Source organism: Canis aureus, chromosome 20, assembly GCF_053574225.1.
Source record: "Canis aureus isolate CA01 chromosome 20, VMU_Caureus_v.1.0, whole genome shotgun sequence".
NCBI classification, from domain to species: Eukaryota; Metazoa; Chordata; class Mammalia; order Carnivora; family Canidae; genus Canis; species Canis aureus.
Window position 1 is genome coordinate 29,148,837 of NC_135630.1, and position 22,574 is coordinate 29,171,410.

The following is a 22,574-nucleotide window of genomic DNA, read 5'->3' on the forward strand; positions in this document are numbered from 1 at the left end:
AACCTTAATCAGACTTCCCCTGGACTAGATAAGTCAGCATCTAAATTCCACCCACTTCATGGAAACCCAAAGAGGACATAAATATGTGGGAAACACCAAACCAACACGTTCTGCAGGCTAACGTCTGGTAAGGCTCACCCCAATTCACCCCAATTTCTTGAGATACTGGTTGGAAAAGCTATTGTTTGTAGGACCAGTCAGTATCCTCTTTTTACAAAAAGCATTAACATTTATTTGTGCCAACATCCTGCTTCAGTAACACAAAATATCTCTAAAGAACAAATGGTCAAAAGAAAAATAAATTAAACCAAATAGAAACGTTACTTTTAAGAGTCTTTAGTTCAAGCACTGCCCACTTAATTGATTTAATTAACTGATAATATTAACATCCCATTTATAAATAAGCACAAATATATAAATAACCAACGTTTATAAAGTCTAGGGCTAACCAACTAGACCCCTGACACTGAAACCTGTTAGCAGTGATTTCTGGCTAGAGTGGGGGTTGGGGAAGTGGGGAGGGTGGCCCTTTCAGAACGTAACAAAACTTACACATTTCCTGCAGAGGGGCAAGCAAAGACCCAAACTTTTACATATAATTTCAGACCACTCAAGAACTCTTAGACACCCTCCTCTACAGGTCCCTGGACTGCAGCCTCAGAAACCTGTTCTGCATGATAGAAAAATGTGGTTAGTGAAAAGAGAGAACCTTTTAAAGTAAGGGACTTGTGATAAATTACTGTGTTTGCTACTTACTAGCAGTTCAACCATAAGCAAGTTCCCTAGTAACTTCCTGTGGCCCTTAGACTCCCAGACTCTGAAATAGGAATATCAGAATCTGCCACACCAGGACACTGTGAGAATGAAAAAGCAACATGAAAATCACTCTGTGTAGTGCCAAGTACTCTACCAAATTAACTGTTCTAGTAAAAGATGTTCTCATAAGAAGAAAAAGACTCCTAACTCTGGGAAACGAACTAGGGGTGGTAGAAGGGGAGGAGGGCGGGGGGTGGGGGTGAATGGGTGACGGGCACTGAGGGGGGCACTTGACGGGATGAGCACTGGGTGTTATTCTGTATGTTGGTAAATCAAACACCAATAAAAAATTAATTTATTAAAAAAAAAGATGGTCTCATAAGAAACCGCCTTCTAAATTATAGAATAATAATGCATCATTATCACATGGGCTCAAAAAAGATGTCTTGGAAATACATTTTCTGTGGTTAGGGGGAAAAAAATCCTCCCCAAAGTCACGAAACTTCTAAACTGGAAAGAGAATACATGAACTATATTCCAGTAGTACTGTGCTACAGTTCTGTTTACAATTTGTCCCAAAGGGGCCTAGATGTGTAATCCCAAAACTGATGATTCTGGACTGGAAACTGGACAGCACTGCCAGCAACCCCAGGCAGAGTGGTAAGGGAAAAGGGAGTGACAAAAGGTCCACTAGGGAACATTAGCATTTCTGAGCAACTGCCTGGGACAAGCACTGGGTCAGGTGCTTTGCAAATACCATAATATCTAGTCCTTCCACACAACTATCCAGGAAACTATTGTCCCTGACCGGTGGCAGCCATGTCCACTTTGTTCACCACAACAAGTAGACCATTGCCTGGCAAACAGTAGATATTCTATAACTATGCTGCATAATGGAACACTCTCATTCCCACTTTAAAAATAAGAAAATGGAAGCTCAGAGAGGCTGAGTAACTTGCCTAATGAACAGCAATGCTTGGAATCCACAACTGCCTGCCTGTTTTTTACAATTATCATGCTATCTCCCGATTCTCTGGTTTTGGAAGGGTAAGAATCCATACTGTGAGGTCCCAGACTGAGCAAAGAGCTTTCTTGTGAGAACCAAGGCAAATCCAAGGACTTTCTAGGGGCAGAGTCCTTGGGACACAGGTAGATGAGGAAGGCAGAGTTTCAACCTGAAACCAAGCATGCCAGCCTGAAGCTGGGACCAAAGTGAACTGACCAACCAGCCTGACAGATCTGTATTCAGGCTTGCTTCAGGGACAGAATGTGAGCTCCTCAGGAGCAGGGAGTTTTGTCTGTCAGAGTCACATGCCTAGCATAATGCCTGGAACATAGGAGGTACTCAAAATGAAATAAACAAATACAGACTTCATTCCTTAAAGAAGGAAGGAAAACAAATAGGAGTGTGACACCAAGAAGAAAGATGCTACAAAAAGCCTAGGACTTAAGGATGGTTAAAACGAAAACTCTGTGCACCAAGATTTACCTAGAAATCCCCTTGAACTGTTTAAAAAGAGATAGAGTTCTTGGGGGCAAGATATAGCACCCGTTAAGATAACCCCCCTCCAAAAAAAAAAAAAAAAAAAAAAAGACAGAAAAAAAAGAGCTTTCATACCCAAACCCTACATCTTTGATGCCACAGGTAAAACTACAGGGAAAGACTGTTTTAGAGAAGCATAAGTAAGAACTTCGCTGAAGTGGCCTTTTGTTTGACAATGCCTTCATTTTATGAGAATCTTATCACTCTGATCCTAGTGGTCTTTAAATGTTGCTAATTACTATAAAAAGTGTGAGAAATAATAGCTGTCAGAATTTACAATGTGGCATTGCATGATCACAAGCATAATGCTTGTGGCGTGGTGGGTAAATTAAAACATTCTTTAATAAATCCTAGGCCTAAGTGTATTATTTGTAAAATCTAGTCTGTAGGTTATTTTCCTTAATTTAAATTAATGACTATCTCTTGGTTAATGATCTACAGTAAGATAATGGAAATATTAACAAAAATTGTATTGTGGAAAACACTTTTCAGTTTTTGGGAAACAGAAGAGGCATAAAATTCTAAATCTTTTTCTTATTCTATCTAAACTGAAGATAATGCTATCAAACTCAAAAAACCAACTTGCTCTCTACAAGTTTATAGACACCCATCTGAGCTCCAACATACATAACAGTGAGGTAAAATATTAGGAAACACCCTTAAGAAATAAATTTACTTCCCAAATAATTAAAATTGATATGCATTTATAACTCTTAGCAAAACCATTTGCTGTGAACCACACAAATCTAATTTTTCACAAAAGTAGTTACTATACATCTGATATGAAAACTGTCACAGGTAACTGCAGAAAAGATCTAACAGAATTTTCCACATAGTTCAATATCTTCCCCTTAAGTTAACGTGCACTGTAAAGCTGCTTCGCTCCTGTACAGAAGCAAGGTTTACTTCCTTTAATAAAAATGAGCGTCAGGCGCCTGGGTGGTTCAGTGAAACTCAGAATCTGATCCCCACTTAGGTCGTGATCTCAGGGTCCTGACACCAAGCCCCTCACCCCTGCAGGCGCAGCGCGGAGTCACTCGAGGTTCTCTCTTCCCTTCTCCCTCCGCCCTCACTTATCTCTCTCTCTCTCTCTGTAAAAATAAGATCTTTTTCTAAAAAATAAGTGTCAACTAAGTTTGTCAAAAGCAAGCCGAGTGAAAAGGCTACCCAAATTCTGTGGTGTCGTAAAGCAACTATTTTAAGTGTCTTTAAACATCACACTAAATCTCGCTGGCAAGTGCAGGATGAAGGTTTCCGACACAGTGTAGCACAGCAAGGTAGAAGATCTCCGGACTTTAACTGGACAAAATATGCGAGTTCTCGAATCGGGTAAGAAATGCAAAACAATCTAGAGATTTTGGCCAACGAGGAACAGTTCACATCCATAATTTACTGGCGATGGACGAAGATCTTCTTCTGGCAGGCCCCACAAAAAGTGAAAGTGGATCATCCAATTTCTAGCCAACGGATCCTCGCATTTAAATGAAAGCGACGGCCAATAGGCATCCCCCGAATTCATTTCAGAGAAAATAGAAACCTATAAAAAGACCCAGGCGTTCACCACTCGGAGTCCTGCCCCTGCGCGGGCTCAGGCGTGTCTACCTTCAGGTCGGGGCACTTCCCCCACCTCCTGCACTTGGGCACACGGTCTCCAAGGAAGGTTCCAAGCCGCTACTCTCGCAGTAGCGATACCTTCCCTGAAAACCGCCGAGGGCAACTCCGGACGCTCGCAAATCCGGGAAGGACGGATACACGGAAGGAGACCCTGAGTCAAGGAAGAAGCGGAAGCTCAAGGTGACCGGGGCACAGGGTGGCCCCGCGTCCCGGACCCCGTCCCCGTCCCCCCGACCTCCCCACGCCGCGCCGGGGGTACCTGTCACCGGCAGCGCAGCCGCGACACACGCGGTGCCCGAGGCCCGCTTCCTGCCCAGGCTGGGGCCCCGCTCAGTCCACGACGATGCCAGCGACGACGCCGGGGCGGGGCGGTGACGGCAACCGCAGCCGCTGCGCCAGTGAGCGGCCGACACGCGCCTTTCCCGCGGCTCGGCTCACTAGCCGGTCTCGCAGAGCAAGAGCCCAACTGCCGACCGCCTCCTACTTCCGCTTCCTGCTGGCAGGAGCCGGAGGACTTCCGGCTGCCGAGTGCGGCCGGGGCAGCCCAGAGCGTCGGCGGTCGCCATCTTTTATCGCGGAGGCCCCGCCTTCCTCTGTGCCGGCCGCGAGCGGCGAGGTGGGGGTGAGGGGAGGGGGGAGGGTGCAGGGTGGGGGGTGAGGGTGCAGGGTGGCGGCTCTAAGGTCGGGAGGACCGCCCCGGGCTTGCCTGCTGAGACCGAAAACCGTGCGGGGTGCTGAAGCCGGGTTCGGGTTTCAGCCCCTTTCCCTGCTTGAACGGGGGCGTGTGACCGTCTACTTCCTTGAACCCTGCGCAGGGGCGGGCAAGATTGCTAACGTCTTGAGCGTCTCCGACTTCGTGTTAACTGAGTTTTGGTGACCGCCGTACCCGGAGATGCGGGGACAGGAAGAAACGGTCTAACGTACAATGCGCTGCGGTTTCTGTGCAAGGACTGCTTTGTCCTTTCTACTTTGTACTTTTTTTGGCAAATATAAATCCCCATGCCAAATCGTCTTAGAATATGTCGCACCGGGCAGGTCATACTACCCACCCACAAAGAGCATCTCGCTCTGGAGTACATAGTTTTAGCCCAAGTCAAAATGAACTGAAAACTGAACATTCAGGGCACGTCCCCAAGAAGCGTCCGAGGGTGGCCGGCGGCCGGCGCCCCGGGCCTCGCAGCTGCGCCTGCGCGGTGCCTCCGCCGCCGCCTCCGCCGCCTCCTCCGCCTCTTCCGCCTCCTCCGCCTCCTCCGCCTCCTCCGCCTCCTCCGCCGCCGCCGCCTCCGCCTCCTCCTCGTCAGGGCACGCGAGGCGGTGCTTCGAGGCTGGAGGAGTCGTCTCTTGGACTCATCACGTTGTGGACTCGGGTCTGCCCCTGGTTTTCAGCCTTGTGAGGTATGGACGCTACCAAGGTTTGCTTAGTGACGACGTACGACCGCGTGACAGCTCAGAGCTCCTAAGAAAGTTGGCTTTCTCTTCTTCCAGACCTTTCTCGGAAAATTCGAGGCTGTTTTATTTGAACAAAACCAGATTTTTTTTTTTTAGGTTTTTATTTTGAAATAATTACAGAATCAGAAGAAGCTGCAAAGATAGTGAGGTCCCGTCTACCCTTCGCCCAGGCTCCCCCAATGATTTTTATCTTAAATAACTTGGAACACAACATCAAAACCAGAAAAGTGTGTCTAGTTCCGTCACTTTATCACATGCAGACTTGTGTGATCCCTGTGAGCATCGAGATGCAGAACCATTCCACAGAGCTGTCTGTTGGGTTAAGGAAGAGGGACAGGTAGGTGGAGCGTGGAGGACCTCTAGGAGAGGGAAACTATTCTTTTTGTTTTGTTTTTTGTTTTGTTTCCATCATTTGTTTTGTGGTTTCACATTTTATTTTTATTTATTTATCTTTTTAAAATTTTTATTGGAGTTCGATTTGCCAACATTTAGCATAACACCCAGCGCTCATCCCGTCAAGTGCCCCCCTCAGTGCCCGTCGCCCAGTCCCCCCACCCCCCGCCCTCCTCCCCTTCCACCACCCCTAGTTCATCTCCCAGAGTTAGGGGTCTCTCGTGTTCTGTCTCCCTCACTGATATTTTCACTCATTTTCTCTCCTTTCCCTTTATTCCCCTTCACTAATTTTTATATTCCCCAAGTGAATGAGACCATATAATGTTTGTCCTTTTCTGATTGACTTAAGAGTGAAACTATTCTGTGTGATCTTCTAGAGAGAATACAGATAATCATACATGGGTCAAACCCACAGAATGTACACCAGGACTGAACCCTGCAATAAACTACAGATTTGGGGTGATTAGAATGTGTCAGGGTAGGTTTATGAATTATAACACATGTATCACTGTGGATGTTGATAGTGGAGAAAGTTGTGCTTCTGGGGGGCAGGAGGTTTATTGGAACTCTACTTTCTGCTCTATTTTCCTATGAATCTAAAACTAATTCAAAAAATAAAGTATAGGGGCACTTTGGTGGCTCAGTCGGTAAAACGACTGCCTTTGGCTCACGTGGTGATCTCAGGGTCCTGGGATCCAGCCCAATGCCAAGCTCCCTGCTTAGCAGGGGAGTCTGCGGCTCCCTCTGCCTCTCCCCCTCCCCCACCTCGTACTTAACCTTGCTCTCTCTCTCTCAAATAAAATCTTATAAAAAAAATAATAAAATAGTGTATTTAGAAGGGGGGAAATCGTAAATGTTAAAGATGGAAGAAATATAAGAAATAACCTATTCCTCTCTCCTCATTGTAAATTGAGAAAAAATGAGACTCCGGCTTTAAAAACTAATTGATAGACTTTATTGTTAATACAGTTTTAATTTTACAGAATTAAGCAGGTAGTACATATAGTTTCATATATTCATCATACCCCACCTCCCACACCTGATACAGAATTTGTTTGCCCTATTGTTAACATCTTGCATTAGTGTAGTACATTTGGATTATATCCCTACAATGGAATAGTGGGAATAATTTCCAAACCACATATCTGGCAAAACACTTGTATATAAAATATATAAAGGACTCCCAAAACTCAAATCATGGAAATAAGATTGATAAATTGTTATCAATTAAAGTCCATAACTGACATCAAGTTTCATTCAGCATTGTATAGTTTTATGGGTTTTCACAAATGCATAAAAGCATGTATCTACCCTTAAGTTTCATGCAGAATAATTTCACCACTCATATAATTCCTTATTCTTCACCTCTGCACTTCTCCCCCCAAACCCAGGCAACCACTGATCTTTTTTCACCATCTGCTATAGACTGAATATTTGCATCCTCCCAAAATTCATATGTTAAATCCTAACCCTCAGTGTGTGGTATTTAAAGGTGGGGCTTTTGGGAGGTGATTAGGTCAGGAGAGTGGACCCTCATGAATGAGTGTAGTGCCCTTATAAGAAGAAACCCTAGAGACCTCCCTTGCCCTTCCATCTTGTGAGGACACAGAAGTTCTTGTGTATTATCCACTTTTTTTATTAGACCCCTTAGCTTGTTAAAGTGACTTTAAAGATCCTACTGTGATAATTCCAGAATCTCTGCCTGTATACCTATAATTTTTGCTTAAAACCCATATACAATATACTGGGTGAAAGGAACTGGAGTAAATAGGCCTCAGTGTGAAGTTTTGTGTTTTTCTGGCCAGCTGTTAGGCTATATTTACTGTTTGCCACAGCTGTACACGTCAGAGACCTCCATTTCCTCTAGTGTCCTTGTTTTTGTTTCCTCTGTAATATTTGAGTTTCCCTAGAAATTGCATGTTTTTTTAAGATTTTATTTGTTTATTAGAGACAGAAATAGCAAGAGAGAGCACAAGCAGAGAGGAGAGGGAGGAGTAGGCTCCTGCTGAGCCAGGAGCCTGACATGGGGCTGGATCCCAGGACCCTGAGATCATGACTTGAGCCAAAGGCAGATGCTTAACCCACCCAGGTGCCCCTAGAAACTGCTACTTAAATAGAGCCTGATCATTATAGTTCTGTCAGCTGTAATCCACATTATTATACAGGAGCCCTGTTGATGCGGTGGTAAGGTTGATGGGAGGGCAAGCATTTGTAATCCATCCTATGAGGTCTTTTTTTTTTTTTTTTAAGATTTTTATTTATATATTCATGAGAGACACAGAGAGGCAGGGGCATAGGCAAAGGAAAAAGCAGGCTCCTCACAGCCCAATGTGGGACTGGATCCCCCTGACCAGGATCACACCCTGAGCCAAAGGCAGATGCTCAATCCCTGAGCCACCCAGGCATCCCAATGAGGGCTGTATTTTAGCAGGCCTGTGCCCCAGGGCTGTGGCAACAGAAACACCTGGTGCCATCCGATTTATGATATTGTGATATGAGGCCACATTTTTTAAAGCAAGTTGTTAAACATGTACCATCACTGGATAGGAAGGAAAGTGTCACTGTATGTCCTTTTATATCACTCTTATAGCCTCTAAATTTTAAAACATATGACACAACCTGTTGAAGAAAAAGTAAATGAACTTATTTTCAAAACATATTTTAAATATGTGGCCAAATAAAGTAGAAGAAAAGGAGAAGAGACAAAAGAATATACAGATGAAGTTTCAAAAGGCAACACCTAGAATGTGTCCCCACCTGTAAGACAGTAGCAGTGGCTTGACTGGCATGTGGGTAGTGAGGTCCACATGTACCAACAGGTTTTACTTTCTCCCCCAAATAAGCCCTAATTCCACAGACTGACTAGCCATGGCCTGGTTGGGTCTAAAGGTAAAGCCTCATGAGACACACCTAACTCTGGGAAACAAACAAGGGGTAGTGGAAAGGGAGGTGGGCGGGGGCTAGGGGTGACCAGGTGATGGGCACTGAAGGGGGCACATGGCCGGATGAGCGCTGGGTGTTATGCTGTATGTTGGCAAATTGAACTCTAAATAAATAAATAAATAAATAAATAAAAAATAAAGATAAAGCCTGACCTTTGGGGTAATCATGGCTGTGGAATGAGCAGGCTGCACCATGTCTCGAGACTCAAGAATCAGCCCTGGTGCTCACCAGCTCTGTAAGATGCATGTCGTGCTCATACTCCTGAGTGAGCAAGCCCTCCAGACACAGAACTGACTCTCTTCATTGCCACTCCCTCCCCACTCCACTTGGAGAGGCTCCGTTGAACCCTCCTCAAACTGAGAAGATACTAATAGTCTTTTGGGAGACTTTAGCTGCACCTGATCCATCTTGGCCAGACCACCTCTATCATCTGGATGTACAACATGTACAGTATGTACAACAGTCAGAGGTCATCACTTGATGCATTTCCACATGGCAACTGGAAGAATAATTTCCAACTATCATCCCATAAGCCTTTGGCATTTGGAATGGGAGGAGGGATGGTTTCCAAGTCCTGATTTTCTCTAAGCATTTCTATGCCGTAGGATTCTTCAATATGGTGCCCATGTCATAATGATTTCTTACTGTTCTTTTAATATAGATTCAACTCAATATATGTTCATCCTCTCACTCCTAGGCTGATTTCAATTATATTCTTGTAGAAGCTTGAATAATCACCTCTTGGTAACTATAATTTAGGTCTTTATTCTGCTAAAATAAAGTCAAATAGTTTATCTGTATAACATTGCTTCAGGAGGTTGTGGGGAGGTTTGGAAATGGCCTCCAAAGATTCTTGCCTCCTGGTGTTCACACCCTATGTGGTTCCTTCCCAAGCAAACCCAGATGACCTGCATTACCAGTAAGGATAGTCTGGAAATTATGAAGTATGTTCTTTGATGTTAAATCATAAAACATTGCAATTTCCATCTTGCTTTCTCTTGCATCACTCTTGCAGTTGGGGTAAGCCAACTGCCACATTGGTGTTGAGAGTCAAGCAGCCCCGAGGAAACATCTACATGAGCAGGAAGTGAGCCCTGAAACCAAGAGCAGGCATCACTTTTGCAGTCTCATGGGATTGGATCTTCCTGTTGTCAAATGACTGCAATATTTCCCCATATCTTAACTCTGACCCCGCGAGAGACCCTATGCCAGAATCACCCCATTAAGCCATTCTCTAATTCCTGATTTACAGAAACTATGTACGACAATGTCTCTTTTTTTTTATTTTTTAATGCCACTGTGTTGTATAATTTGTTACACAGCTCAAAGCCACAAAGAAGTGTGACCCTGTGCCGGTGCACAGAGTGGCCTTGGGTATAACAGCCCAGGCAGACCTGAAGTTGGATGCGCAAGGGATCCCCTTGCTGGGAGTAAAGAGAACAACTAGAAATTGTATCCTCATTACTCTGACCAGAAATAGAGGTTTGGAAGAAGAATCTCTACCCCACATGGTAACTGGAGGCCTATATCTCAATGATACCTTGAAAACAAAACTACTCAATGAGAATTCTTTTTTTCCCTAATATTTTGTCTTTATAAGCAGGTAACCAAAAAAATAAAAAATAAAAAAAATCCCAACACCACAGATTGTTCGATCGTAATATAAGGTTTATGCATAGCGGCTGCATTCTAATGAACCAATCTAGAGCAGTGTTTGAAATACAATAATACATTTCACATCATGACCTAGTGCTAATAAACATATCTACAAAACTGAAAAATTTCATGAAACAATACTTTACACTTGCACATTCAATCATGCAAAACGATTACAAAGTTTATGTCAAGTATTATTCTATTCATATGCATATATATATATCCCAGGGGAAAAAATAAACTAAAAATTAGGAGTAACTTTCTTTAATGCCTGTTCACAAATTTATTCCATCCCAGAACTCTCAAGGACAAAGTTACTATGAATGTATCTAGTTGAGGCTTATGTGAATCTTCTTAAATAAACTCAGTGGGAAATCTCATACTTACTAAATGCAGGTAAAATTCTCACATTTCACAACTGTAAATTACAATAATATTAAACTCTACAAATCTGCCTCCTCCATTTTGATAATGGCAAAACTGGTTGTCATTTACCACTGAATCAAGTGATATCAGTAAACAAGAGCTGGAAACGTGATCGGTAGCCCACCTATATCCCTTGTATGGCCTCCCTCACTAACTTGTCACAATTGGTGACAATATTTGTCACAATGGGTACAGTTGTGGGGTCAGAATCTGGGAAATGCACTGTGATATTTTCTGTTCTTTTTTTTACTAAGGTACAATAAAGACACCTCAAAAAAAGGTAAACTTGTTACAGCCCACAGGTTAATGGGTTGTGGTCCACAGATTTGAAAACACTGGTTCAGAAGCTCTCACCTTTTAAATAAATGCAGTATACGATTTCTTGCCTGTGTTAGTTTTCTATTGCTAATAGAACAAATTGCCACAAACTTAAAACAACATAAATATTTTGTCTTACATTTCTACGGGCCAGAAATCCAATGTGGATCTTGCTGGCTGAAACCAAGATAGTGGAAGAGCTGCATTCCTCTATTGAGACTCCAGGGAAGCACCCACCCACTTCTTTGTTCATTCTGGCTTTGGCAGAATTGAGTTCCCTGTGGCTGTTGGACTCCAGTCCCCATTTCCTTGCTGCCTGCCATCTTAGGCTGCCCCTGGCCACTAGAGGCTTCTCTCTGGCCCATGCACATAGCCCCCTACAGCTCAGACCAATAACAGGGCACTGAATCTTCCTCATTCTACCATTCCCTGACTCTTTTGCTGCATCTCCCTCATTGCAACTTGGAAGAGTTGGCCACTTTTAAAGATTCATGTGATTAGATCATGACATTTGGATAATCTCCCTGTCTGAGGGTCCATACCCTTAATCACATCAGCAAAGTCATTTTTGCCTTCTAAGCTAACATTTACAGATTCTGAGTATTAGAGCATGAACAAATTTGAGGACCACTGTTCTGCCCACCACATTAACACAGAAATGCAGCCTTACACGTGTACATTTTATCAGTAGCAAAGCCTAGGATTGGTGGATGATTTTTTTTAATCATATTTGAGGATGTTTTAGATGCAGGGCTGTGGGGAGCAAGAGCCTTATAAGCTTCCATCTGGTGCTTCTCCACAGATTTCAAAGAGCCATTTGCTCTTCCAGATGGTGTTTTAACATTTCTACATAAATCTGGGTACACACAATAGCACACAGGACTCACATCTCGGTGTAAATCCAGAATACTAAAGAAAGAGATCCCTGCCAGTCTTTACTTGTTATTTGTTAAATGTGAAAAGGAAAACCTGCAGTTGACACACAGCAATTCTGTGGTGTAGAGTTGGCATCCAGCTGCAGTTTTGCTCGGGGTAACTGTCACTGAGCTCTGTGCAGTGTTGGTGATATGATGCTTGTAGGTCTCCTGTGATGGAGCAAAGCTTTGGCCACACGGAATTAAAATAATGCAGCAGTACGTTTATTATTTTATAATAATAAAGGCCCTCCTACTACTTGAGTTATTTCCCATTCCAGGCCAGCTTTTCCAGTCCCCATTCTTCCTCTCTAGAGCTCACATTCAACTTTCTGAGCATGGACCCAGGTTGCACGTTCAGGGGCATCAGCCTGGGCTGAACTTGCTCTATGCCCCTGCTTAGGCACAGTTAGGACCCTGATATCCCAAAGGGGAAAGACAGTTCTTTATGTGGTACCCGAATAATCTTCCTTTAGGACCCAGGCCATCTTGTATTAGCTTTGCAGGAACCCTCTATAACTTATTAATGCCCATGGCTCATGCTCCAAAATCCCTTGTTTTGAGATCAAACATGGCTCATTGATATGGGATAGGTTCAGCTTGGTTTTGACATAGTATCTGGCCTCGGGAACCAACATCCTGCAGCCACACCTCTGGTTCCATTCCAAAGCCCTGTCTCACAGAATTCCCCACACATTTCCTGTTTCTTGATGTAAGAGGGATGGTGTATCCAATGTAATCTATGGTATAAAGAATATAGGTGTTATATCTAATGTTAAATGGTATATTTAACATTCTTTCATTCATCCAGTAAACTAATGCTTGCTCTGTGAAGAAAAAATTTTTGCCCTCAAGGAGCCCAGATTGGGAGGAGAGAAACATAGACACAGATGATTATAAAACAGGTGAAAGGCTGAGACAGAGGTCACCTTGGGTCACAGTGGTATGCAGAGAAAGGGCACAAAAGCAGCTAGGAAAGTCTAGGAAAGCTTCTTGGAAGAGATAACTCTCCAGTTAAGAGCTGCTAAGAAGTTCTTTGATACCTCAGATTTCTGTGTGGTAATCCTTTCGGTATGAAAAAATACAACCCATTAGCTAAAAAAAAAAAAAATTGGAAAATTCAGGTGTAGAAAAATTAACCTATATTTCTATCATCCAAACAAATCTTCATTTCTAAATTTCCATGTTTTTCCTTCTACTCTTTCTCCTATGCATAATTTTTTTACTTCAGGAGATTTTGTTTTAACAAACAACTTTTACATGCAAGCACCACCTTCTAGGCCTGGAAAATTTAGCTGATCACTAGTGCATATATTTGGAAATACATTTGACATTTCTTCCCCCAAATTCTTTCACTAATTTAATTTCCAAATACTTGGGGATTTTCCACATATATTTCTATTATTTATTTTTTTAAGAATTTATTTATTTATGAGAGACCTACAGAAAGAGGCAGTGACACAGGCAGAGAGAGAAGCAGGCTCCCCGTGGGGAGCCAGATGCGGGACTTGATTGCAGGACCCCAGGATCACGACCTGAGCCAAAGGCAGACGCTCAATCACTGAGCCACCCAGGAGTCCCTCTGTTACTGATTTCTAACTTAATTCTGTTATAGTCAGAAAACATACTTCCTATGATTCAACTTATTAAAATTTATTATAATTTGTTTCATAGACAACAATATGCTTTATCACAATGAATGTTCTGGGAACGCTTGAATGTGTATTCTGCTCATGTTGAACAGAATGCTCTAAAAATGTCATTTGAATCATTTGGTTACTAGTCTTATTCCAATCTTCTATATTCTCACGTATTTTCTTATTTTCCTTGCTTTTATCCAAAAGTGAACATATTATAGGTATTCTTTTGCACTTTGCACTTTTTTTTTCCACTTAAAAATGTATCCTGGAAATTCTCTGCATGTTCTTTAAAAAAGTCCTCATTTTTTCTTTCTTTGAATTATTCTAATTTATATATAACACAACTCCTTTTTATAAATAATTCTGTGTGTTTTGATGATAATATTCAGTTGTGTAATGACCACTACAATCCTAGTATAGGACAATTTCATCACCCCTCAAAAATTTCCCTTGCCCCTTTGTCATCAAACCCTTCCCACTACCCCAGCTCCTGTCAACTATGGCTCTGTGTTTCTATCCTTATAATTTCGCCATTATCAGAACATTACACAAATGAAATCATGCAGTGTGCAGCCTTCTGATTCTAACTTCTTTCACTTAGATAATCTATATGAGATTCATACACTTGGCATGAAACAGTAGTGCTATTCCTTTTTATCACTCAGTAGTATTCCATTGAATAGATCTAACACAATTTTTTTGTCCATTCACCAGTTTTTTAACATTTGGGTTGTTTTGGTGATTATGAATAGAGCTATACTAAGCACTCATATAACATTTAGTAGAAGCATTTGTTTTCATTTCTTTTGGATAAATACATAGGAATAATATTATAGGATAATATTATAAATATATATTTAACTCTATAGGAAAATGACAAAATGTTTTCCAGAGTGGCACAGTTAAGAAGCATTCACCTTCTTTAATTAGAAAGATCCCAAAAGTACGTACCTCCTCAGATTTGGTACCCTCACTTAGCCTCACACACCTTACCTAGCACAAACCCCATCCTAATACACATAGCACTATTCGGGCTGTTTTTTCTTCTACAATCACTGGTAATTTTAATTTTTCAAAGAATTTGTCTATTTCATCTAAGTATCAGGAAATTTTTTATATAAAAGACCAAATCGTAAATATTAAAGACTTTGCAGACTTTATATTATTCTGTCATACATTCTTTTCTTCTTCTTCCTTTTTTTCTTCCTTTTCTTCTTCTCCTCTCCCTATTTCTCCTCTTCCTTCTTCTTTTACAACCTTTTTAAAAATGTAAAAACCATTCTTAACTCATAGGCTTATGTAACCCAAAAACCATATCATGCTGACCTCTTTCCTAAATTATCAAATTTTGGAGCATAAAGTTTATATTCTTTTTTTTGGTCTGTTTAATAACTGTAGAATTGCTAAAATATGTCACCTGTCTCATTCTTGGCATTGGTAGTTCGTGCATTCTCTTTCTCTCCTTACCAGTCTAGTTAGAGATTTATCCATTTAGTTGCTCTTCTCACAAAACCAGCTTTTCCCTTCTGTGGCTATCTCTATTGATTTTCTATCTTTATTTTCATTAAAGTTTGCTCTTCATTTCCTTCTTTCTGCATAATTTGTATTTAAATTGCTTCTCTTGGGATGCCTGGCTGGCTCAGTTGGAAGAGCATGAGACTCTTGACCCCCAGGTTGTGAGTTCCAGCCCCATGCTTGGTGCAGAGATTACTTAAATGAAATATTCTATAAATCCTGGCTAGGTCAGTTTGTTGGTGGTGTGGTTCAGGATTTTTATGTTCTTACTAATGTTCTGTGTACTTTTCCTATCAATAATTGGAATATATATTCCAAATATAATAGTGAATTTTTCTGTTTCTCCTTTTATTTCCTTCACTATTTGCCACATGTATTTTAAAACTCCATTGCTAGATGCAGATATCTTAACACTGTTATGTTTTCTTGGTGAATTGACCACTTTATCATAATGCAATATCCGTCTTTGCTAATATTCCTCGTTCTGAAGTGTATTTTTTTTGTGTTAATGTTGCCAATACAGCTGGGGTATGTCATTTGTTCTTAGTGTTCACATCATCTATTCTTTGAATCATTTACTTTTTTTAAGATTTTATTTATTTATTCATGAGAGACACAGAGAGAGAGGCAGAGACACAGGCAGAGGGAGAAGCAGGTTCCATACAGGAAGCCCAATGTGGGACTGATCCCAGACCCTGGGATCATGCCTTGAGCCAAAGGCAGACGCTCAACCGCTGAGCCACCCAGGCTAATCATCTACTTTGAACCTACCTATGTTGCTTTTATCTGTAAAGTAGGTTTCTTCTAGACAGCATATATGATCTGTCTCCACCCACTCTCCAAGAATTTAAACTCCCTAAGAGCAGAGATTTCATGTGTTTTGTTTGTAACTGTATTCCCCGTGCCTACAACACCGTGGGGCTTAAAATACATATGATTAAATCTTTACTGAATGCATAAACCAGCTTATGTATGCTTCACTGGAAAAGTTTCTTTATTTGAAGGTATAATCTAGTTCTTATATTCACCCCTCTAGTATTTATGTTGAGGGACCCCGTTTTTCTTTCTCTCCAATATGATAAATGTAATATTTTCACTGGTTTGGGGGAAAGGGCTTGGTTTGTTTTGTCTTTAGATTAACTTGCCAATTGAAAATTTGGTGATAGTTGCATACTCCAACTGAATCTCCCTTTTATCTTTCCCTCTCCTGGAGTGTCTTAAGGTCATGGTGTATTCTATTGTACCCCAGTGTAATAAGAATCCTTATCTATGAAAATTTTATTTCAACATTAACAAAAAATAATTAGGAATATCAGGTCTATTCTGGGACTCCCTAGAATTGACCAATAGAACACACTACACAGGCTTCAGGGCATTTTTAATATTAAAAAGTTTCATTAACATTGGCTACTACTTCATTGGCTGTCCATAAGAGGTCATATGCTGTCTCTAAACATCCTATTTCTTCACTGCACTTACTCTAGAGCAAGAGTCAAAACTGTGGGAGTGCTTCCATCAAAGCAGCACCAAGTCCTGGCATTTGTATTCCCGTTGCTCTAGTCCTGTGGGGACCCACTGGCAGCTGTAAGTTGTTAACTGGCCTTAGCTGTATACTGGCTCCTCATAGCTCTGCAACCCGAAGATCTTGTGCAGAACACCTATAGGTTTACTGGGAATAAGATAGTACATTGTTCCTTCCTTTGCAGTCACTACCTTGTTGCGCGCGCTGCGGCAACACGATCAGGGTCCTGAGGATAAGGGGATGAGGAAAATAAAAGAAAAGTAAAGAGATGGGGACAGGAGGGACACAGTGGATGATGTCCAAGCAGTGCCAGCTTTATTCAAGGTCTTACAACATTTTATAGCATGAGCAAAACAAAGCCAAGAAGGTGTTTATTTTTAGCAGGTTTGTGAAACTCTCCAAAGTTCCCTTTTCTCCACATGCAAGACAGACTCACGGGTGCCAGAAGACCTTGGTAAATAGATAAGCTTGTTGCTCCAGATGTACATACTTCAAAGGAATATTAGGTATGGTAAACAGACTAGCAAGGACAGACAGACCCTTATTTACATTTATGCCCAGGTCAGAATAAGTTTTATCTATTGTGTTATGTGAGCGATCACGCACAAGCGAGCCCTGAGAACCACTGCTCAAGCCCTTTCTCAAGCGTCTACCAACTATTCACTCTTTAGGCTCTCGAGCCTTCTGAGTGAATGAGGGACGCAAGTCCGGGCCTGGTTTGGTTCAGTTACTCCAGCTAGTTCGTGGTCGCCCACACTACCTCTTTCTCCAATTTTTTTTATTGTGATAAAATACATATAACATAAAATTTACCAGGTTCTGGTTTAAGATGGCAACTTAGGAGGATCCTGATCTCACTTACTCCCAGGGACACACCAAATTCACAGCTACATATGAAAGAACTTCTTTTGAAACAAAACAAAACAAAACAAAAACCTAAAACTGGCTCAGTGACTCCTACACACAGAGCCAATAAGAGAAGGCCTACATCAATGCAAGTAAGACAGCCTGGGTACAATCTCACCATAAACCCCATCCCTGGCACAGTAACCAGGGAGGGAAGCTGGGAGGGAATTTCAATTGGGAGGGAGTTGGGAGGGAACTCAAAGCCTGGAGCTTCTCCCCAAGAAGCAAAAGATTTGAACCCTACATTGGGAACCCCAATTTTTATGACCTAAACCTGAGAGACAAGCCCCAAATACATCTAGTTTTGAAAACCAATGAGACTCATGTCCATAAAACCCACATGGCTAGACCAAACTAAGAATGGCTCTTAAAGGATTCACATAGACTCACCAACCCCAGGGCTCAGTATAGAGGCAGTCGATCAAGAGATCAAGAGGCATTCAGACTTTCTGTGAATGAGGCTCATTTGCTAACTTTAAAATGTCAGCCTGAGAGGCAGGCATCTAATTTAGCACACATCTAGGGGCCTGCTCTCTGATGGGCACCATCTTTGTCCTATCCCTCTGCCTTATTCCAGCCAGCATATGCCGACTTTACTCTCCCTCAGTCATACTTCAGAGCTCCAGGATCTCCCCAGTGAAAGCTTTTACATGAGTCTGGTGCCTTGGGTTTTGCAGCTACTGCTCAGGAGACACCTCTTGATGACCAGGCTCTGGAGGTCATAGGGGCTTTCCAATCCCACTGCTATAGGGCTATAATAATCAAAGTTTTTGGCAGACTACCACTCCAGGGGCACTGCACACACAGCAGACTGAAGCACACTGCCAGTCTTTCTGTGAAAGAGGCCTATTTGCTTGTCTAGGAGCTCTAGCCTGATGGGTGGGCTTCTGGATTAGCAAACAGCTGGGGACCCACTAAGGTGCCCTCAGGGAATGGAGGCTGGTGAACACAGCTTTTATACTCTTCCTCTGCCTTGCTCTAGCTCACCAGTATTTCCCAGAAAGAATATTATACTCTTGTCTAACACCCTGATTTTTGCAGCTGTTGCCAAGGGGACACCTCTGTATCACCTGACTCTAATGGCCAGTAAAGCTTACACTCTTAGATCCCACAGAACTGTAACCAAAGGAGAAAGAGTTCTTTTTTTCCCCCACACTAATGCCCTGCCTCTGGCAATCACCAATATATTCTCTGTAACTATGAGCTTGGATATTTGTTTGTTTGGTTTTTTTTTTTTCATTTTATTTTCATTTATTTATCTATTTTAATTGTAGATTTTCCTTATTTTTTCAATTGAAGTATAGTTCACATGTCATGTTAGTTTCAGATATACAACATAGTGATTCAATAATCATATACATTATAAAATACTCACCATAAGTGTAGTTACCATCTGTCATCATACAAAGTTATTAAATTATCTTCTATATTCCCCATGCTGTATTTTTCATCCCAGTGAATTATTTATTTTGTAACTGGAAGTTTGTATCTTTTAATCCTCTTCACTTATTTCACCCATCCCCTGCCCCTTTCCCTTCTGACAACCACCAATGTGTCTATATTTGCAAATCTTTTTCCAGTTGTTTTATTTTGTTTTGCATTGCTTTGCTTTTTAGATTCTGCATATCAGTGAAATCATAAGGTACTTGTCTTTCTCTGTCTGACTTATTTCACTTAGCCTAATACCCTCTAGTTCCATTCATGTTGTCCTAAATGGCAAGATTCCATTGTTTTTTATGGCTGAGTACTATCCTTTTGTACATATACACCACATCTTCCTCATCCATTCTAAAGCAATCTACAGATTCAATGGAATCTGTATATATGCATATACATCCATCTTCCATCCATCCATTCTGAAGAAAACTAAAACAATAATTAGTTTTTTAGTCTAATTAGTTTTAGTTTGTTTTCTTCAGAAAATACTCAGAAGTGGAATTACTGGATCATATGGTATTTCTATGGTTAATTTTATTTTAGGAAACTCAATACTGTTTTTCATAGTGGCTAAACCAATTCACATTCCCACCAATAGTGCAAGAGGGTTCACTTTACTCCACATCCTCATCAACAATTGTTATATTGTCACATACTTTTGAATAGTAGCCATTCTGACTGGTGTGAAGTGGTGATTTTGATTTGTGTTTCCCTGGTGATTAGTGTGATGTCAAACATGTGTCTGCTGGCCATCTGTATGTCTTCTTTGGAAAAATTCTTTTCTGGGCAGTCCGGGTGGCTCAGCAGTTTAGCGCCGCCTTCGGCCCAGGGCGTGATCCTGGAGACCCAGGATGGAGTCTCAACGTCTCTGCATGGAGCCTGCTTCTCCCCCTGCCTGTGTCTCTGCCTCTCTTTCTCTGTCTCTCATGAATAAGTAAATAAAATCTTTAAAAAAAGGAAAAATGTCTTTTCAGGTCCTCTGCCCATTTTTTAATCAGCCTAGGGTTTTTGGTATTAATTTGTATGAGTTCTTCACTTATTTTGGATATTAATCTTTCATCAGATATATCATTTGCAAATATCTTCTCCCATTCTGTGGGTTGCCTTTTCATTTTGTTGATAGTTTCCTCTGCTGTCCAAAAGCTTTTTAATTTGAGGTAGTCTCCATTGTTTATTTTGCTTTTGTTTCCCTTGCCTGAGGAGATAGATCCAGATAAATATTGCTAAAGCCAATGTCCAAAAGTTTACTCCCTATGTTTTCTTTTAGGAGTTTTATGATTTCAAGTCTTATATTTAGGTTTTTAATCCATTTTGAGTTTATTTCTGTATATGGTATAAGAAAGTAGTCTAGCTTCATCCTTCTGCTTATAGCTGTCTTGTTTTCCTAACACTGTTTATTGAAGGGACTGTCTTTTCCCCATTGTATACAATTATTGCTTCCTGTATCATAGACCAATGGACCATAAAGCATGGGTTTATTTCTGTACTATTTTGTTGTACTAATTTATGTGTCTATTTTTGTGCCAGTACTATATTGTGTTGATTACTACAGCTTTGTAGTATACTTTGAAATCTGGGATTGTGATTCCTCCATCTCTGTTCTTTCTCAAGATTACTTTGGCTATACAAGGTCTTTTGTGGTTCCACACAAATTTTAGAATTATTTGTTCCAGTTCTGTAAAACATACTATTGGTATTTTGATAGGGATTCCATTGAATCTGTAGATTGCTTTCGGTATTGTGGGCATTTTAATGTTATTAATTCTTCCAATTTTTGAGCATAGAATATCTTTCCATTTGTTTGTGTCATCTTCAGTCTCCTTGCATTCTTGTGTCTCACAGGATTGTAACCATCAGACAGTTTTTGCAGGATACCACAACCAGGACATTGCACAAACAGCTGACTGAAATGCCATCCCAGTCTTCTGTGAAAGAGGCCTATTTATCTGTCCAGGAGCTTCAGCCTGAGGGACAGGCTTCAGGTTTGGCACACATTGAGAGTCTACAAAGGTGCTCTTGGGGAAGTAGGCCGGTAGATGCCACCCTTGTGCTCACTGGTATCTCTCAAAAAGGAACTTGCTGGGTGGCTCAGTCATTTGAGTGTCCAACCCTTGAATTCAGCTCAGGTTATGATCTCGGGGTGGTGGGATCAAGCCCCGCATTGGGCTCTGGGCTCAGTATGGAGTCTGCTTGGGGTTTTCTCTCACCCTCTCTCTCTGCTCCTCTCCTCCCAATAAGTAAATAAGTTTTTAAAATCTTTTTTTTTTTTAAAGAACTTACATATACCTGTCTGGAGCCCCAATTTTTGCAATTGTCACCAAGGAGATATCTCTAGATCCCCTGGCTCGGTGGTCTGCAGGATTATGCCTGTGTCCCCACAGGACTGTATATATTTGCACATATATATTTTAAAAGCTACTGCCTGAAGGTCTGGCTCTCAAACATCCTGAATTTAGGTGCTAGATGGGAGCCTTCCCTTTGAGACACTGACTGGTCTTGGCATACCCTCAAAAAATGGGAACTATTAAAAATAAGACAAGGGGCGCCTGGGTGGCTCAGTTGGGGAAGCATCCAATTCTTGATTTCAGCTCAGGTCATAATCCCAGGGTCATGAGATTGAGCCCTACATCAGGTCCCATTCTCAGCAGGGAGTCTGCTTGAGATTTTCTCTCTTTCTCTGTGGCTTGCTGTCTCTCTCTCTCTCTTTCTTTAAAATAAATAAGTCTTTTTTTAAAAAAAAAAAAAAACCACACTGCTTGGAAAATGGTGCTGGGAAAACTGGATGTCCAGAAGAATGATGTTGGACTCTTACCTAACACCATACACAAGAATTAATTCAAAATGTATCAAAGACCTACATATCAGACCTAAGCCTATGAAACCATAGAGTAAAACTAAAAGTTTTAGAGTTTAGAGTAAACAAAAGTTTCAGAGACAACTAAGAGCTAAGGCAAGATTCAATGATAAAGTTTCATTTGCTACACAAAGTCACTCCTTCAAGATTGGGCAACATGGCTGTTTCATCTAACGCATAGAAACCAACACAGAGATTCGATCAAAATAAAGAATCAGAGGAATATACTAAAATGAAAAAACATTAAAACCTCAGAAACTTTAATGAAACAGAGAGAAGTAACATACAATTTACCATCTTAACCATTTTTAAGTGTATAATTCAGTTGTATTGAATACATTCATAATGTGTAATGAAAGGCACCATCCATCTTCATAGCTCTTTCCATTTTGTGAAACTGAAACTCTATATATCTAAACCATAACCTAAACCATAAGTTCGCATTCCTCCCTCCACCTAACCCTGGCAACCACCATTCTACTTTCAGTCTCTGTGATTTTTGGCAACTCTAAGTATTTCATGGAAGTGGAATTATACAGTATTTGTCTTTTTTGTGACTCGTTTATTTCACTTAAGCATGAAATACTCAAGTTTCATCCACGTTACCACATATATCAGAATTGCCTTCCTTTTTAGGGCTGAATAGTATTCTACTGTATGTATATACCACATTTTGTTTATCCATCAT

General features: G+C 41.2%; 1 protein-coding gene and 1 long non-coding RNA gene across 6 annotated transcripts in view; one reads left to right on the plus strand and one right to left on the minus strand.

Annotated features, from left to right (window-relative positions):
* Positions 1 to 4,384, minus strand: part of UGGT1 (UDP-glucose glycoprotein glucosyltransferase 1) — a 122,998-nt gene extending 118,614 nt beyond the window's left edge. For 2 of the 3 annotated variants that reach the window (XM_077861219.1, XM_077861218.1), the window contains exon 1: positions 4,173 to 4,382. The gene's annotated coding sequence lies outside the window, so the exon portion shown is untranslated. Of the gene's footprint in view, positions 1 to 4,172 lie in introns of all 3 variants that reach the window. The other variant, XR_013358971.1, reaches the window with a different exon arrangement.
* Positions 3,856 to 22,574, plus strand: part of LOC144291618 (uncharacterized) — a 39,218-nt gene continuing 20,499 nt past the window's right edge. Inside the window, exons 1-2 of one of the 3 annotated variants that reach the window (XR_013358972.1) lie at positions 3,856 to 4,529; positions 4,729 to 5,699. This is a non-coding gene — a long non-coding RNA (uncharacterized LOC144291618). Of the gene's footprint in view, positions 4,530 to 4,552; positions 5,700 to 10,020; positions 11,162 to 22,574 lie in introns of those variants that run through there. The other 2 variants (XR_013358973.1, XR_013358974.1) reach the window with 2 other exon arrangements.